Source organism: Bos indicus, chromosome 4 (assembly GCF_029378745.1).
Source record: "Bos indicus isolate NIAB-ARS_2022 breed Sahiwal x Tharparkar chromosome 4, NIAB-ARS_B.indTharparkar_mat_pri_1.0, whole genome shotgun sequence".
In the NCBI taxonomy this organism is placed as follows: domain Eukaryota; kingdom Metazoa; phylum Chordata; class Mammalia; order Artiodactyla; family Bovidae; genus Bos; species Bos indicus.
Genome location: NC_091763.1, coordinates 44,481,141 through 44,499,039, shown reverse-complemented (window position 1 = coordinate 44,499,039; position 17,899 = coordinate 44,481,141). Strand labels below are relative to the sequence as shown.

The window sequence follows — 17,899 nt, the reverse complement described above, 5'->3', positions numbered from 1 at the left end:
GACCACAGGAAAAACCATAGCCTTGACTAGATGAACCTTTGTTGGCAAAGTAATGTCTCTGCTTTTGAATATGCTATCTAGGTTGGTCATAACCTTCCTTCCAAGGAGTAAGCGTCTTTTAATTTCATGCCTGCAGTCACTGTCTGCAGTGAATTTGGAGCCCAGAAAAATAAAGTCTGACACTGTTTCCACTGTTTCCCCATCTATTTGCCATGAAGTGATGGGACCAGATGCCATGATCTTCATTTTCTGAATGTTGAGCTTTAAGCCAACTTTTTCACTCTCCACTTTAACTTTCATCAAGAGGCCCTTTAGTTCCTCTTCACTTTCTGCCATAAGGGTGGTGTCATCTGCATATCTGAGGTTATTGATATTTCTCCCGGCAATCTTGATTCCAGCTTGTGTTTCTTCCAGTCCAGCGTTTCTCATGATGTACTCTGCATAGAAGTTAAATAAGCAGGGTGACAATATACAGCCTTGACGTACTCCTTTTCCTATTTGGAACCAGTTTGTTGTTCCATGTCCAGTTCTAACTGTTGCTTCCTGACCTGCATACAAATTTCTCAAGAGGCAGATCAGGTGGTCTGGTATTCCCATCTCTTTCAGAATTTTCCACAGTTTATTGTGATCCACACAGTCAAAGGCTTTGGCATAGTCAATAAAGCATTCAAAAAATCTGGTTACTGATTAGTAAAATAGTGGAAGATAGCATTTTTAAATGGAACTAATAATCTAGGAATGTGGAAACTGTTAAATGCATTGGAAACCCCATTTAAAGTATCCTGAGAGTTCAGAAACCCCAGAAAATATGAAAATCTGGGATTAAACTCAGAAAAATAATTTAAATACAAACTCTTATTGACATAAAAGAAGTCATCTCACATGTAGAAAGATAATGCAAATATTAGCTGAAAAGTCCACCAGAGCATGGCAGACCTGAAGTTAAGCTGTCTTCCATAAATTTGAAATGAAAATTTCAGGAAGTTCTAACATAGCTAATAGGAGAGTGTTCAAACATTATATGAACTGTTGGGCTACAGAGAGTGCCAGGTCAAATGGTGTTCTAGACTTTAGCATAGAATTTCACCATTCTGAAGCTGAAGGGATCTTAGAATCATCTAAACCATCTCTGCAATTTTACAAGTGAGGAAACTAAGGCCCAGAGGGCTTAAACAGTCCAAAGTCCTATGCCTTCTCAGCAAACTAATATAATTTTACAGAAATGAAGAGTAGAAACAGAGAACCACTATTCTAAATGGTTGATGGTCAACATAACCTAGTGGGAAAAATTGTTTTCAAATGATTTTCACTGTACTTCATTGTATCGGGACAGTGTAATGGTACTGAACAGGAAAATGTAACATTGATAAGAAGTCTCCTTTAAAAAGAAGGGAAGGGAAAGAAAAAAAAAATAAGAAGTCTCCTTTAGGAGGCAATAATGTCAAACAATGTGAATTTCTCCCAGTTTCAGATCCTGGTTGCCAAATTTCTAGCAATTTCTAAGAAATCTACCTAGTAGTACATTCAACTGTATAAAAAAGTAAAAAGAACAAACACTATTTTTCAAAGCAAAGATCCCAGAGAGGAGCAACAACTTGCATAGGGCAAGATTGTAACTCTACAATAAGGAAAGGGGTTATAATGTGTGTAACCTATGAGAAGAAAAAGCCAAGAGGTTCCTCTAAGGTTAAACCATGATTTATGTACTGCAGTTCATTTAAGGATTAAACATGAATTTACATAAAACTTTATCCATGTATATGATCTAGTCAAGCATTCAAAAGGTATTTAACAAGGCAACAGAGTAAAGGTTATTAAAATTAAACAGGTACTAACATTTCTAATATTGGATTATATTTCCTTTATGGTGATCAATTACATTTGATCAATAACTACAAATCATTCAGAAGTATCAAAACCCCCTATTGTGATGACATATCATGTATCGATGTGAGAGCTGGACTGTGAAGAAAGCTGAGCACTGAAGAATTGATGCTTTTGAGCTGTGGTGTTGGAGGAGACTCCTGAGAGTCCCTTGGATTGCAAGGAGATCCAACCAGTCCATCCTAAAGGAGATCAGTCCTGGGTGTTCATTGGAAGGACTGATGCTGAAGCTGAAACTCGAATACTTTGGCCACCTGATGTGAAGAGTTGACTCATTGGGAAAGACCCTAATGCTGGGAGGGATAGGGGGCAGGAGGAGAAGGGGAGGACAGAGGATGAGATGGCTGGATGGCATCACCGACTCGATGGACATGAGTCTGGGTGAACTCCGGGAGCTAGTGATGGACAGGGAGGCCTGGTGCACTGTGATTCATGGGGTCGCAGAGTTGGACATGACTGAGTGACTGAACTGAACTGACTGATTCATTTAAAAGTGCTTCTTGGAATGAAAGAGAGTGCTCACCAAAGTTTGAAGCTAAGTATCAGGAAGCCAGTGCTTCCTGCCATGGCCTTTTTATTTTCCCTCTTGGAAGCCTGAAAATCATACTATTTTTAGGTGCTCTGAGATTTTAGATGAAAAAGTTTACCTATATGCTAACTGTATGATCATACAGCTGAGTTTGGTATAGCTTTTAAAAATGTAGTCTTTTATTGATATATTGATTTCAGTGATCTAAAAGAAAACAAAAGATGGGGATACAGGAGCATGGAAATACAGAATTATTTAATTATCAGTTGCACAAGATTGGCTGTTCTATTCAAGTTCGTGAAAAAAATTTTTTTTTCTCTTTCTCATCATCCCTTTTTTTCTCCTCTCCTCCCTGCTTTTGGAGTGTATGTGGTGTGTGTGTATGTGTATGTGTGACTGTACGCTCACACTGAAATGCTGTGACTTTTGATCTCTTTTTACCTCTTCCAAGGTTTCAAGGTTAACACTAATGGGCATGTGGTAATCTTTCTCCTCCTTTCCTCCTCCAGCTTAATTATTAAGTTCCAAAAAAAATGAAATAAAGAGGGAGGAGGAGAAAGTGATACATAAGCCAATTTCACGATTCTTTATCTGGATTTGAAACAAACGTGATTAAATTGAGATGTTTAGATTATCCTAAATTTATCAGGAAATTTCTTGTTATTTAGAAGGTAGGGAACTCGCTTTTTGGCATACGACATTGAAAACTACATAATGATTTAATGAGAAAAAGGAGACGATAAGCATTTTTACCCTGGCTTGGTTTTGCAAGAGTCATGAACATAATAAGAATAAAAAATTACCTCATTTTAGTTTTACTGGAAACCACAGCATATGAAGTTTGAATATCTGGAGCCTCAGATGTATTAAGTTTTTAGGATCTGGTTTTAATTACTTTTCCCAACTTTGGTTTTTTTCCTGAGAACATTAGACATTCAATGATCATGTTAAACTGAAATTATTTGGTACTCTTGAAAGACACTCATTTTGGAAGCAATGTCTGATATAGTCATAGCTGGGCATTTCTCAAGAAACTTTTTTCCTTGAGCATTTGGTGAATTTAAATAACAGACCGTCAAGTTTGGCAAAAGAATTGGTTTAACTGCGATGTGTGTGTGTGCTCAGTTGCTCAGTCATGTCCGACTCTTTGCAACCCCACAGACTATAGCCCGCCAGGCTCCTCTGTCCATGGAATTTTACTGGTAAGAATACTGGAATGGGTTGCCATTTCTTCTTCCAAACCCAGGGATCAAACCCGTGTCTCCTGTGTCACCTGCATTTGGCAGCAGATTCTTTACCAATAGCACCACCTGGGAAGCCCCTTTAACTGAGATGCTATGGTACAAATATATTAGAAGTTTTGTGTTATTAAGTTGTTTGAATAGAACCAATGGAATAAATAAAATTATTTAGTCTAACTGCTTTTTATATTCCCTTAACCTGGTGACTCAGATAGTGAAGAACCTGCCTGCAATGCAGGAGAAAGTGAAAGTCACTCAGTAGTGTCTGACTCTTTACAGCCCCATGGACTATACACAGTCTGTGGAATTCTCCAGGCTAAAATACTGGAGTGGGTAGCCTTTCCCTTCTACAGGGGATTTCCCCAGCCCAGGGATCAAACTCAGGTCTTTTGCACTGCAGGTGGATTCTTTACCAGCTTAGCCACCAGGGAAACCCAATTGTTGAGTATATGTGTGTAGATTAAATATATGTATACATCTTAGACACCACCCTTATGGCAGAAAGTGAAGAGGAAGTAAAAAGCCTCTTGATGAAAGTGAAAGTGGAGAGTGAAAAAGTTAGCTTAAAGCTCAACATTCAGAAAATGAAGATCATGGCATCCAGTCCTATCACTTCATGGGAAATAGATGGGGAAACAGTAGAAACAATGTCAGACTTTATATTTTTGGACTCCAAAATCACTGCAGACAGTGACTGCAGCCATGAAATTAAAAGATGCTTACTCCTTGGAAGAAAAATTATGATGAACCTAGATAGCATATTGAAAAACAGAGATATTACTTTGCCAACAAATGTCCGTCTAGTCAAGGCTATGGTTTTTCCAGTGGTCATGTATGGATGTGAGAGTTGGACTGTGAAGAAGGCTGAGTGCTGAAGAATTGATGCTTTTGAACTGTGGTGTTGGAGAAGACTCTTGAGAGTCCCTTGGACTGCAAGGAGATCCAACCAGTCCATTCTGAAGGAGATCAGCCCTGGGATTTCCTTGGAAGGAATGATGCTAAAGCTGAAACTCCAGTACTTTGGCCACTTCATGAGAAGAGTTGACTCATTGGAAAAGACTCTGGTGCTGGGAGGGATTGGGGGCAGGAGGAGAAGGGGATGACAGAGGATGAGATGGCTGGATGGCATCACCGACTCAATGGACGTGAGTTTGAGTGAACTCTGGGAGTTGGTGATGGACAGGGAGGCCTGGCGTGCTGCGATTCATGGGGTTGCAAAGAGTCGGACACGACTGATCAACTGAACTGAACTGAATACCAAACAAGATTGCCAGGAGAAATATCAATAAAAGCGAAGAAGAACTAAAGAGCTTCTTGATGAAAGTGAAAGAGGAGAGTGAAAAAAATGGACTTAAAACTCAACATTCAGAAAACTAAGAACATGGCATCTGGTCCCATCACTTCATGGCAAATAGATGGGAAAACAGTGGAAACAGTGGCAGACTTTATTTCTGGGGGCTCCAAAATCACTGTAGATGGTGACTGCAGCCATGAAATTAAAAGACCCTTGCTCCTTGGAAGAAAAGTTATGAGCAATCTAGACAGCATATTAAAAAGCAGAGCATTACTTTGCCAACAAAGGTCCATCTAGTCAAAGCTATGGTTTTTCCAGTAGTTATGTATGGATGTGAGAGTTGGACTATAAAGAAAGCTGAGTGCCGAAGAATTGATGCTTTTGAACTGTTGTGTTGGAGAAGATTCTCGAGAGTCCCTTGGACTGTAAGGAGATCCACCCAGTCAATCCTAAAGGAAATCAATCCTAAATACTCATTGGAAGGACTGATGCTAACGCTGAAACTCCAATACTTCGGCCACCTGATGCAAAGAACTGACTCATTTGAAAAGACCCTGAGGCTGAGAAACATTGAAGATGGGAAGAGAAAGAGACAACAGAGGATAAGATGGTTGGATGGCATCACCAACTCAATGGACATGAGTGAGTATACTCCGGGAGCTGGTGATGGACAGGGAGGCCTGGCGTACTTCAGTCCAGGGGGTCTCAAAGAGTCAGACACGACTGAATGATTGAACTAACAAACTAACTAATACCAAATAAATTGTGGTCACTATTCAAGGCAAATAAAAATTAGTTTTTTAAGGAATTATCTTTTTGGTTGCTCTCACCTTCTGAGATGACCCACATTCTGCCTGTGGAGTGTGTTTCTCTCTAAATAATTACCTATCACTTTGTCTCTCACTGAATTCTTTCTGCAATGAGACATCAAGAACCTGAGTTTCATTAATTCCTGAGATCAGGTGTGTGATCTCGGTTTAAAGACCATGGGTTCAAGTCCCAACCTGAGTTCCATGGTTTCAGCTGGTGAGTTGCAGGGGACAGTGATAAGGCACTCACTCCCCCAGCTGAGTCCTTCCTCAGGAGCTGCTGTATCCCAGGGTAGGCCTCTTCCCTGGATCAGAGCTAATCCAGTTGCTGGTTGATACTATGAGGCAGAGGCCCAGCCCTCTTGCTTCAATTTAAGTCAACTTGGAAGAGTCCATCCTTCCAGTTCAAACTGAAAGGATGTGAAACATCTGGATATACTGCAGAATATCTCAAGGGTTCACTACATCAACGAACAAATGTGGGAGGTATATTGGAAGCCTTAACTAGACATATTTGTTTCAAAGAATGGGAGATAAATCCTGCAAAGCATCAAAGCTCAGCTAAAAGTATACGTACACAAAAAAAACCTTCATGCAGATGTTTATAGGAGTTTTCTTTATAATTGCCAAAATAAGCATCCAGCATGTTCTTCTATAGGTAAATAGATAAATAAACATCCAGACAATGGAACATTATTCAGCAATAAAAAGAAAAGAGACACCAAGTTGAGAAAAGACATGGAGGAAGTATAAATGCTATTACCATGAAAGAAGCCAATCTGAAAAAGCTAAGTACTGTATGATTCCAACTATATGACATTCTGGAAAGGCAAAACTATGAAGACAGTAAAAAGATCAAAACCTATAGGGGAGGAAGAGATTGAAAGGTGGAGCACAGAGGATTTTAAGGGCAGTGAAACTGCTCTGTATGATATTATCATGGTGAGTACATGTCATTATACATTTGTCAAAACTAATAGAATGTACAATTCCAAGAGGGAACCCTAATGTAAACTATGGACTTTGGGTGATTATGATGTGTTGATACAGGTTTATCAATTGTAACAAACAAACCGCTCTGGTGGGGCATGTTGATAATAGGGGAGGCTATGCATGTTGTGGGGGTAGGAGATAATATGGGGAATTTCTGTAACTTTTGCTTAATTCTGCTGCAAACCTAAAACTCTTCTAAAAAATAAAGTCTATTTTTTTTAAAAAAAAGAATTATCTTTTTGTTTATACTTTAAAAAATTAAGAATCTATGTAAATGGCAAGACTCCTTTTCCTATGGTAAGGAAATGTTTCGAATATGCTTTTAGAAGAAACAATTAAAAAAGTTTTATTCCTATGAATGAACCAGTGCATTTTGGGGGGCTTGCCAGGTGGCTCAGTAGTAAAGAATCTGCCTGTGATGAGCAAGAACGTGGGTTTGATCCCTGGGTGCATTTTTTAGTGGCACCTAAATTATAATTGATTAAACATATGTATGTATAAGAGTATTAAGCAATTCTATGACACTACATAATTAATTACTACTATTCTTGAGAATGCTATAAGAGAATATACAAAGTAAAAAGGAAATGGATCATTGTTTTTAATTAGGATTATGATTTTAGACATATTTCCCAACATCCCAGTTAAATTAGTATAACATGCAGGATATTGATGTACACACTTAGGCACTAAATTAACCCTTTTGCTTTTGGCAACGTGTATGTGCCCTAAGCCCCCAGATGTTTGGTGTTTTTTTTTTCCATCTTTACTCAGCCTGACTCCATATCTACTTCTGTTACAATCTCATAACACTGTGCATCATGTTCACATACTACAAAGGCAGGCCTCTCTGTTTAAGCCCTCTTACTGCCCACCTATGTATGAGCAAGGCTTGTCAAATCTTGGAGGAAGAAGGTCTACAGGGACAAAATGAACATACAGAACATTCCTTTTTGTATACTAATTTTATATCATGCAACTTTGTTATAATTGCTTATTAGTTCTAGTAGTTGGTATGTTTTTTTGTTTTGGCTTTTTGTTAATTCTTTGCGATTTTCTACCTAACAGTCATACCATCTGCAAACACAGGCATTTTTTTTCTTCTCTATCTATATACCTTCTATTTCTTTTTCTTACTGAATTAGTTAGGACTTCCAGTATGATGTGGAATAAGAGTGAAAAGGGAAAACATCCTTGTTTCATTCCTGATCTTACAGGGAAACCACAGGTTTCTTTTCACTGAGTATGATGTTAGCTATAGATTTTTTGTACATGTTCTTTACCATGTTGAAAGAACTTTCCCTCTATTCCTAGTCTTGCTGAGAGTGTTTTTCAGTAATGTGTGTTGGATTTTGTCAAATACAATCTTTGATATGATCATATAGTTTTTCTTCTTTAGACTATTGATGTGATGAATTACATTAGTTGACTTTTGAATTTTGAACCAGGCTTGCATATGTCCAGAGCATTATTTCAAAATGGTTACTAAATACTTTATTCCTCCCCTTAAGTCTCTGCTGTCAGAACTTAGAGGCCCTCTTAGAGGCCCTCCTAGAGGTAAAGCTCACGAAAGTCTGTAGGCCCACTTAAGGTTGGCCCGCCAGGAATTTTTCTCTCAGGCTACTCCATTCTCGGTTTCCAGCAATTAGTCAATTACCCTTTCAGTGTGCCTACTTGTACTGGCTCCAGCCACAAGTTTCCCCACTCCTGCTGCTCCTGCTGCCGCTGCTAAGTCACTTCAGTCGTGTCTGACTCCATGCAACCCCATAGATGGCAGCCCACCAGGCTCCTCTGTCCCTGGGATTCTCCAGGCAAGAACACTGGAGTGGGTTGCCATTTCCTTCTCCAGTCCATGAAAGTGAAAAGTGAGGGTGAAATCACTCAGTTGTGTCCAACTCTTTGTGACTAGTAAGCCCTAATTCTCTGTATTTGCCTGACTCTCCAATTTTGACAGTGGTGGTTTGTTTTATGACCTCAATTATCTGACAGATCTAAGGAGAGCTGCTGATTTTCAGTTTGCTCAGCTTTTTTCTTGTTTTGAGGATGGGACTGATAAGTTCCAGACTTCCATGACAGACTGGAAACTGGAAGTCTGGAACATGAGTTTTGGATCCCTGGATGTTGGCTGAATCAGTGGCATCCAAAAAGGGATGACCAATGTACAGTGGGCTCTGAATCAGATCTTGAGGCCCAGCAATGAAGTAAGGAACTGAAAGTCGCTGGAGCCAAGAGCAGAGACCCATAGGTAAGTTGGGCAGGTAGGTGGTCACTGTCAAGCATGGCACCTGTGGCTGTTGTGAGCTCTCTGCAGTGTGTCTGGCTGTGCTTATATAGATGGGGCCTGTGGCTGCCCCAAGGTTCAAGTATTTTCTTTGGTCATGTTCTTCCAGAAAGATCTTCAGTTTCCTTAGTACAACACTAGAATTTTATTTGCAATTACAAAATTGGAGAAAACTTTAGATGATTAAGTTCAACTTGAATGAAGAATTCCACGCCCTCATGTAAAGACAATAATCTGTCTAAATCAGATTAACTGATTTTATGAAAATGGGACAGTTTGCTCAGTGACTGAACTGAAAACATTTGGACTGGACTTTCTATGTAGTGGACACTGAGATAATCTGTTTTTGAAAATAGAAATCATTCTAAAATCTTTAAAGAATATTGAGTCTGGGTCTAGTAGAATAAAGAGACTTAGAAAAATCCAATACCACTTAGTCATTGTAACATTAATTTAGCATCTGCTACATGCTAGACACTGTTCTAAGTATTTCCCATTCAGTAATTAGCTACTTTATGAGGTAGGTAATACTTTTGATTCCACTTTACAGATAAGGAGACTGAAGTTCAGAGAGGTTATGAATCTTACCCCAAATAATGAAACAAGCAAGCATGTGAGCTGGGGTATAACATGTCTTATTCCAGAGTGACAATTCTTGCCATTATGCTGTGATTAACGAAGCCACAGAAGGATTCAGATGAGATACTTAATCCAGCATGGGAATGACAATGAGAGCCTATCTGTTGGAAAATCACTTTAATAAGCAATATAGAAGATGGATTGAAGATCAGAGGGGAGAAAGAACTGCTATCACTATTAAAGGTAGAAATATGTTGAGAGGTTTTTGTTATAGTCCAGGGGAGAGAAGATGGCAGCCTGAACAGCAACAGAAGAGAATGAATGGGAGACTATCTGGATAGCAAATCCACAGAATGGTCATGGTTTGGATGGGACAGGGTCAAGCTATGGTTAAGGATGATGGCCATGCTTCTGGATTGAAGACTGGGGGGCAAGAGAAGGGGGAGACAGAGGATGAGATGGTTGGATGGCATCATCGACTCAACAGACAGGAATTTAAGCAAACTCCCAGAGACAGTGAAGGACAGGGAAGCCTGGCGCGCTGCAGTCCATGAGTTCACAAAAAGTCAGACACGACTGAGCAACTGAACAGTAACAACAACAACCACGATTCTGATTTGGCTGCCTGGGAAGTTTGTGGTACCCTCATTTTCAAGCTGTTTTCCATAGCCAAGTCAGGTGTCCAGGGCTATGAACAACCAAGTCTGATTCAGCATTTTTAGCATTTACTGCTGCACTTTATTTTCTTGGGAGTGATTTTGTCTGTGCATCCTCTCAGCTCTCGTCATCCCTTTACTCTGAAGACAGTCTTAAGCATCCGCTCTCCCACTCTTTACCCACAGACTCATGGTGGCTAAGGGAGCTCTGCTGGAGTTTGTTTCTGTTTTTACTCTATGTATAGGTAATGTGAGGTGTTCTCTGTGTCCTAGTAATGATGAATGTATGGGTCCTATGGAGTTTTATTTGTCCTCTCAATAGATTTTATGGCTTTGGGAACAGGGGAAGATTCAGATGTAGGTAACTGTCATTGTTCTTCAAATCCAGTCATGGCCTCCTCTTTATTTATTATTATTTTTTAATGAAAAAAATTAAAAAAAAATTTATTATCTCTAACAGAGAAGGCTGCTGCTGCTGCTGCTAAGTTGCTTCAGTCATGTCCGACTCCGTGCGACCCCAGAGATGGCAGCCCACCAGGCTTCCCCATCCCTGGGATTCTCCAGGCAAGAAAACTGGAGTGGGTTGCCATTTCCTTCTCCAATGCATGAAAGTGAAAAGTGAAAGTGAAGTCACTCAGTCGTGTCCGACTCTAGCAACCCCATGGACTGCAGCCCAACAGGCTCCTCCGTCCATGGGATTTTCCAGGCAAAAGTACTGGAGTGGGATGCCATTGCCTTCTCCAACATAGAAGGCTATCTACCTTTTAAAACCCTCTAATCAGAATGCAGTGGGTAGGACTTATAACCATATAAGAGAGATAAGAGGCATGTGGTAGTGATTCAGCTTCATCTACTCTCTGTTGTCTTTTCTGTCTAGCTTGTTGTTTATATTCTTCACAAGCTGGTTTACTGGTATCTTGCAAATGGCACTGCTGATGAATTTTAAGAGCCCAGATAAAGTCTAGGTTACTGTCATATTCTCTGATGATCACAAAGGTATCTGATAACTTTTGGTTTTGGGTAAAAGCAGCAGTGGAGGTGCTAGAACCTCCACATCCCTCATTGTTCTCTTAGGGACTCTTCTTTTTTGAGATCCTTAATTTTGCCCTAACTGCTTGGACACTTGAGATAATAAGTTCCTTTTCCCCTTTAATCTTCAGTGTGTTTTGACCTCTTTTATCCTGACTTACAAACTTTTGATTTTACTTTTTATTTGACCTTTAGTAACAGATTTACCTTGACTTGCAAACAGAAAGGGGAGAAGAGAGGAAAGATCAAGGAATAAGGGACAGGGGAAGTGTGGCCATATGGGGCAAATTATAAGCTATTTCATAGCTGGGAGAACAGCAAAGCAAGATCCATGGCTGTTCATCTGGCTTTCAGCTTGACCCAGGAATGTTTAGTAAGTTGAATGGTTCTATAGATATGGGTCTGCTCCAGGCTGAGTCCAACTGAAGACTGAGGATTCAGGGTTTTCAGTCCTGTACCCTGGACTCCCTGCGCTAGAGAACTGAAACCCTTACAACTTGCATGGAGCATCTACATGGCTACTCAGGTTGGAAAGGCCTCGTTCCCCAACAGTCCTATCTGCGTCTTCCTCCTTAATAATCGCCTACGGCCAGCCTGTTCTGCAAGTGTAAGAAAAACTGGATTCTTGTTTTGCCCTAGCACTCATCCTGGATTCATTCTTGACCTAAAAACAAGAACTGAATGACTCTCCAGTGACTCTTTTCTGATCTTAAACTCCTATTTTGAATTACTAAACTTTCTGAATAGTTATAAAATGTTGTTTATACCAGACTCTCATCACTCACTCTCATCAGTTCATAGACCTCACCCTCTAGTACTAAACCAAAATCAGTTTTAGTGGGCTTTGACACAGAATAACTTACAGTGCCAAAGATGGATTAGATGTGTTGGCTCCACATGGCAACAATGTTTAAAAAAAAACATTGATTTCTATTTGGTTTCCAAGATTAAACCATTTAAGAATTATCAAAGCATGGGATTTCAATAACTCCACCTCTTCCCCAGGGATACAGTTATGTTTATTGATTGTAAGGGAAGCAACAAACAGAAGATCCATTTCCAAAACGGCCACAATTCTTGGCCTCTGGTGCAGTAGAAGCTATGAAATCTCCTGCATGTGGGAAGATGGGGCATCCAGACGTCTGGACACTTTATCTCTTGGCTATACCACTCAGGAAAATTCTTTATCTTATCCACTAATATGGCTTATTATTAGGAAGTAACTGACTAAACAGTCTATGATGAAGATATCAGAAGATCTCAGGTTCAGAATTATTTCACATGGTCTCAGAAGAAGGAACTAAGGAATCCCTCTGGTAGAATTAAGAACTGGGTATCTGAAACCTTATGGAAAAAGCACCTCCCACAGAACCTGGAATAAGTATGAGCTTTGTTACAGAAATTGATGCTTCATGGCTACCCATGCCAAGAACAGTCTATTTATAATAGAACAAAATACTCTTTAGAGAACTAAGGACCTGAAATCAACTGAGTCACAAACTCCTACCAAGATACCTAGGCTTTATTCTCTTTTCAAAGGCTATGAGCAAAAGAAATAAGCTCAGAATTCTCCACTGCTCCTTATGCTAGTGTGTTTCCAATTGTTGAGGCAATTCAATAGAATTAAAAATTTGCCAGCACTTCAGAGGATGTGGGATTTGAAAGCCTGTCATTTTCCCACAGTCTCTACTGTTCAAGGCATAATGGAGTCTTGGGTACCATGTTTTCATGTCTGATAAACAGTGGAAACTGAGAACACCCCGCACAAGTACTGGCTTCTTGCCTACTCCCACTGGAGAGAACCATTCTCCAACAACTGAAATGCTGATAGATTCATTAAATGAATGCACACATCTGTTATTTTCATGTTGAACATCCACAGAAAAGAGCTATGAGAGAATATGTTATAGGAAGATAATCCTTTGGAGGCCTCTCTCAATTTAAGCTGTCCCTGGAACATTAGTTTATCCTATGTAATCTAAAACTTGCCCAAAGTCAGATTATCTGAAGGCAAAAATAAAAGGGCAGGAAAAATAAATGTCAGAATCTCACTTTCCTACAATAGTATGAGTTTATGCTTCTTAAGCCTAAGTGGCTAATGTGTTTTTGATCTCTCTTTTATGCAGCATGCCTAGGCTCATTGCACCTCACCTGACATGAACTGAGCACCTGAAGCATGTCTGATAGAAGCTGTGGTTTTTCTATGTCATGACTTCTAATAATCCTCTTTGTTAACTTCCAGTTAAATTGTGTGCATGATATTTCTTCATCTCAAACCCTCCAGCACGTTGAAGGTGGTAAGGTGGTATTCTCATGTCTTAATTGGCAGGCAGGATTGTTCTACAGCCTCTCTGGTTCCACTGCTGACAGACAAAAAGTCAGCATTTACACAGGGTATTACGTCTGCAAAGGGATCCTGGAGTACACATTTTCTCTCTACCTTCCAATAAACCTGAGAGATAGACAGTTGTTTTCATTCTCCTCTTAAAGATGAGGAAATTTGAAGTTAAGTAACTTGCCCAAGGTCACAGACACAACTTCAAATTCCTGGCCCTTTGTTTTTCTTCTAGACCAGGAACCTCCCTTGATTACATCATCTCTTATTCCATTATGCACCAAAATTGGAGATCAAAGCATCAATAACAGTTGATGAACTCATTATTCAATAGAGATTCTTAAATGGAAGAGGTCACAGGATGACACTGTGACTTTGTCCTTAAAGTTCTGAGTTGCCGTTTTCTTGGGAAAGAAGGAGAAAAAATAAGAAGTCGAGGGCTGACTGTGCAAATAGAAACCCATCAATTCTTTAAAGCTGATTATTATAGCTTAAGTAATTTCTCTGCCCAAAGATCTTAATAGACATTTATCCAAAGAATACAGATGACACATGAAAAGATGCTCAACATCACTAATAATTAGAGAAATGCAAATCAACCCTGCAATGAGGTACAATCTCACAGCTGTCAGAATGGTCATCACTAAAAAAAGTCTACAAATAACAAATGCTGGGGAGGGTATGGAGAAAGAGGAACCCTCCTACACTGCTGGTGGGAATGTAAATTGGTACAACTACTATGGAGACCATTATGGAGGTCACTTAGAAAACTAAAAAAAAAGAACTACCATAATGTCTAGCAATCCCACTACTGGGCATATACACAGATAAAATTATTAATTTTTTAATTAATGTATCTTTTTTAAGATACATGTACCCTATGTTCATAGCAGCACTATTCACAATAGCCAAGACATGGAAACAAAGTAAATGTCCACTGACAGATGAATAAAGATGTGGCACACATATACAGTGGAATACTGTTCAGCCATAAAATGAACGAAATAATGCCATTTGTAGAAACATGGAGAGATTTTCATACTAAGTGAAGTCAGAAAGACAAATACCATATGATATCACTTATATGTGGAATCTAAAATATGACACAAATGAAATTATCTATGAAACAGAAACAGAATCACAGATATACAGAACAAACTTGTGGTTGCCAAAGGGGAGGGAGCTGGGAGAAGGAAGGACTGGGAGTTTGGGATTAGCAGATGTAACTAATATACATAGGATGGAAAAACAACAAGGTCCTACTGTGCAGCACAGGAAACTATAGCTGATCTCCTGGGATAAACCATAATGAAAAAGAATACAAAAAATATTGCATATATGGTATAACTGAGTTACTGCAGAAATTAGCACAATACAACACTTCAACCAACCACACTTCAATTTTAAAAATATTATTAATAATCATTTAAAGCAAAAAAAAAGGCAATTTCCTCACCCTTTTGCTCTCACGGGGTTGCTGGAGTGTCAGGTAACTTGGCCACTTGATATCCTTTTCTTATTTTTTAAAAATGGAAAAAAATATTGGTTATATTTCAAGCCACAAAAAAATACCTAACTGACCTTTGGGTAGTCCAAACTTAGCTCATTTTTTTTGAAGATGAAAATCTAGGATTTTCTTTCAACAGTCCTAATTTCAAATTATAATTCAGAGATACTTTGTTTTGACCTTCCTGATCTTCCTTCCAATATGCATTTTCTTCCACTCACTCAACCTGTTTATAATTTTCTTATATTTGACATCTTTTTATGTACTTGTCACATTTGATACTTTAAAAGTAATTCCCTTGTTTTTACCCATACCTAGAGTCTGTAGAGCCAGTATGTCATTAAAGCTTACTGACAACCAAAGGCATACCATTGAGTAGGTTTCTCTAGAGAAAGCATTTACTCTGGCAAGTGAACAAGATGATCTATTTTGGTGTGACAAGAAAATATTAGAACTTCTATTATGATTTAGTTTTATCTCATATATTTTATTTTTACATACTTTATAATATATATTTGAATATCTATATAATTTACAAGTACATTTAATTTACATTTTTTGAAAGTATATGCTCAAAATATTTTTATTATGGTGTGATGATTTTAAAAATTTTGAAATCATACCCATAGAGAATCAGTAGGTACAAATAATATTACTAGCTATTACTTACTAACTGCTATGTTCCAGGCATTGTTCAATTCCTTTATTCATCTTAATTCACTTAATCCCCCTAACAACTCTATGAAGTAGGTGTCATAATAACTATACCATTTTATTCCCATGCTGCAAGTGAGATCATTCAGACATTGAAAAGTTGGATAATTTATCTAGAGAGACAGAGCTTCTAAGTGGCAGGATTTTAAATTAGGCTAGTGGACTCCAAACTCTGTCCTCTTAACTACTCTTGTTCACTAGCAATTACTGAACAGAGTGCCAGGTAGGACTGGGCTTAGTGGAATCTACGGGAGCTCATTCTCCTCACTCCTTTGATGAGAGACATTTTCCATTCTCTTTGGAAACTCTCATCTTGAACTTCATCTGTATACCAGATGTTGGCCACAAGATAATTTAGACATGGTCTCTGCCCTCAAGAAGCTACAGTCAATGCAGAAGATAAGACAGTTGTATAAATAGCTATAATATAAGTGGAAAGTGAGAAGGACAAAAAATTAAAGCTACAGAAATTTTGGAGAGTCATTACTTCCAGAGTGAGGAATTGGGAAAAACTTCATGGAATAAAGTACATTTGAGCTGTGGCTTATTCCCTCAAATCACTATATAACTGATAAGAAATTTCACAGTGAAAGTATCTTTGGAAATATTTGTTTTGGGTCTTGGCCTTGCCCTTTCTCCCTTTCACAGTCCTCTCCGTATTTAAAAACAGTAGGCTCCTCTAAAAGTGGTATAATCCTGTAATGCTGAGCCCAAGCTAAGCCTAGTTTCCCTGGCAGGGAGCACGTGAATGCAGGGGAGGCATCTTATCAGTGGGGTGATAGGGATGGTGGTGGACACTTAGGCACTGATAGTTTGGTTTTGGTGCCAGGGCCCAGATTTCACAGCTCAGTGTGCTCAGGCAACCACCACTCCTACCTGTTCTGAGGCCTAAAGGGGACAAAGCATTATAAGAGACTATAGTTTTGAATTCAGTTTATAACTTAGAATTGAGGAAGTTGTATTTCAACTAGTCCCAAATAGCCTTCATTATAGAAAATGGTTCATGATAGCAAAAGAATTCTCCATAATTATCAGTAGAAAACTGTATCCTACTCCCACACAGAACTCTGTAGCAGGATTAATCAGAACTTAATAAGGCAAATAAATAGTCAAGAGATGGTTTTATGAGTATGCACCATGAGGTGAGCTTTTTTAAGACTGCGAGCTGACACCTTTTGAGGTAGTTTAAATTAGGATTTTGACAGAAGCACATTATTGTCACATTCGGTAAATATTAGTGAGATTCAGTCTCTTCCACATATCCAATTTAGAAATGCAGTCATTAAGCCCCCACACAGTGATTCAATTCATGAAATACAGAGAAGAAATTATTTAACTAAGAGATTTGGAAGTTGTCTTAAAGACTGCTGAGAAAGTCAAAGTGTTAGTCACTCAGTTGTGTCTGACTCTGCGATCCCATGGACTATAGCCCACGAGGCTCCTCTCTCCATGGAATTCTCCAGGCAAGAATACTGAAATGGGTAGCCATTTCCTTCTCAAGACTGCTAACCCATGGCAAAACTGGTTGATACATGGGATGAAAGTCAATCCTATAACTTGATAATTTTTGTACTTTCTCTCCATTTTCATTATAAAAGATTTTTACTTTGAATAAGCTCAGAGTAGCATTTTCCAAGATAAGAAAATCAACAGTATTAATGTATGTGTGATCCTGAAGCATTGTAGCCAGAAGAGCATAAATAATCTTATGGGTAAGGGGGGTATGGAATTTCATGAGTGATTATGTTGAAAAACATGCCTGTAGGCTTAAGTACTTAATACAACTTACAATCTCTAAAGGAAAATATGGATTGTAAGAGAGGGAAAGTTCTGACTTATTTCTTAGATCTGCACTGATTTATGCCAAACATAAAGCCCTGGACTCATCTTTGTGCCTCAGATTTTCCCTGAATGAGAATGCTACCATGAATGCATCATAGGCCTTATTAATCATTTTTATAAGTTCTTCTGTAATTTAAAAATTCTGAGAAAGTTTAACTTCAAAGAATATCAAAGCTTTTAAAAAGGCTTAAAGCAGAACTGATTCA

The 17,899-nt window shown here is 38.8% G+C and overlaps 2 protein-coding genes across 3 annotated transcripts in view; one reads left to right on the top strand and one right to left on the bottom strand.

Annotated features, from left to right (window-relative positions):
• The window catches only part of FBXL13 (F-box and leucine rich repeat protein 13), a 226,980-nt gene that overhangs the window by 184,959 nt on the left and 24,122 nt on the right, over positions 1 to 17,899 (top strand). The gene's annotated exons all lie outside the window — the stretch shown is intronic.
• The window catches only part of FAM185A (family with sequence similarity 185 member A), a 108,202-nt gene continuing 105,389 nt past the window's right edge, over positions 15,087 to 17,899 (bottom strand). Inside the window, exon 11 of the transcript XR_011566215.1 lies at positions 15,087 to 15,145. The gene's annotated coding sequence lies outside the window, so the exon portion shown is untranslated. The remainder of the gene's footprint in view (positions 15,146 to 17,899) is intronic.